Raw genomic sequence first — 1,614 nt, forward strand, 5'->3', positions numbered from 1 at the left:
GTCTTATAGTTTTCTTAAATTCTCAATTTCCTAATACCGTCTATGATTCTGTTATCACCAAAAAACAATTGAGCCCGACATTAATGCTGCCTTCAATCGGTGACTGGACCCCAACCAAAGATACTTGCCACCGAGCTTAAAAACATTTCTGGGGGAAACCCTTCAACTACAGCCATTAGATACGAAAAGTCTTTAAGTTATACTAGTCATTCATTAGGTGCTGCACCTAAACACCTTATAATTGTGAGGGAAACTGAATGTTAGATTTGAACGAGTCCTGCTTTTTGACCCAAACATACCTCAGCATATCATCTACAACCTCATGGTAGAGCTGCTGGTACTCTTCCACAGAGCGGTTGTGTATCTTCAGAGGCTCGTCGTGGTGCAGCGGCGCAGAGGAGAGCTGGAGGCTGGGGGCCGCGGGGTACGCCACCGGCAGGTCAGCTGGCGAGATGGTGGCCAAACTGTGGGACCAAACCCAATAACCCTGCGATCTCAACATCTGGAGTGGAAGGCTGGGGAGCAGGATCCCAGTTCGACACCTCAGAAGCTGGATTCTCAGCAGGCTCGTCGTGGTGCAGCGGCGCAGAGGAGAGCTGGAGGCTGGGGGCCGCGGTGGATGCCACCGGCAGGTCAGCTGGCAAGATGGTGGACTCAAGCTGTGGGACCAAACCCAATAACCCTGCGATCTCAACAGCTGGGGTGGAAGGCTGGGGAGCAGGATCCCAGTTCGACACCTCAGCTGGATTCTCAGCAGAAGGTTTAGGAGGGCGGGCCACGGAGGTCCGCTTCCTCTTCTGGGGACGGTCGACACGGGCAGCAGAGTGCGGGCGCTTTCGCTTTAAATGCGGCACCTGTGGAAAGCCAAGTCCATTATTATTTTATTGAAACAATGTGCAAGCACATTTGTAACCAAATGTAGGTCATTGCTTTCCAATAAGCAGTGCACATACACGGTGGATTAAAAAAAAAACACTACTAACATTACACACATTATTAAAGAATCAGAAATTGCACTGTATTAAAAACGTGCACATTTTATAAATGGAATACTATGTATAGGGTTTCTCCCATAAAAGTAGTTTGGCCCTGTGGCAAGTGTCTTTTTTCTTTTTCTTTTATGAGGACCCGGCTGGGTCACTCCCAGACTGATGGCAGTATTAATATAGAAAGGATCAGCAATACATAATAATGGACAGAATTGCGAAATTATAAAAGAGAATTTTAAAAAAAGCCAGAGGGCCCTACATTAAGTCTGTTCTAAAAGCTAACTGGAGATTTGAAAACAGTAAATTGTCTAGCGTTACTCTGCTGCTGAAAACCCTGGATGCTAAAGTTGAATATACTTTGGAGAAAGAACAACCATGGTGAGGTGGAACTGTTACTGAAAGGTGTCTAAGCTACCTAACCGATAAGACTGACCAACATGCGTCATCGTTTCCAAAATGTCTCTGTTTGGGCCCGTCCAGACTATGAAGCAACTCTGGACTTTTCTAAACAAAATGGGGGCATCAGTCTTTCTAAATGTCTCCATTTTAGGGTCTCTGAAACATCGGAGTGGTGTGGACGCGAGGCGTAAGCTTTTTCTTTTCAGTATTGTAGATACAGCCTAAA

This window comes from Etheostoma spectabile, chromosome 9 (assembly GCF_008692095.1).
Source record: "Etheostoma spectabile isolate EspeVRDwgs_2016 chromosome 9, UIUC_Espe_1.0, whole genome shotgun sequence".
Lineage (NCBI taxonomy): Eukaryota > Metazoa > Chordata > Actinopteri > Perciformes > Percidae > Etheostoma > Etheostoma spectabile.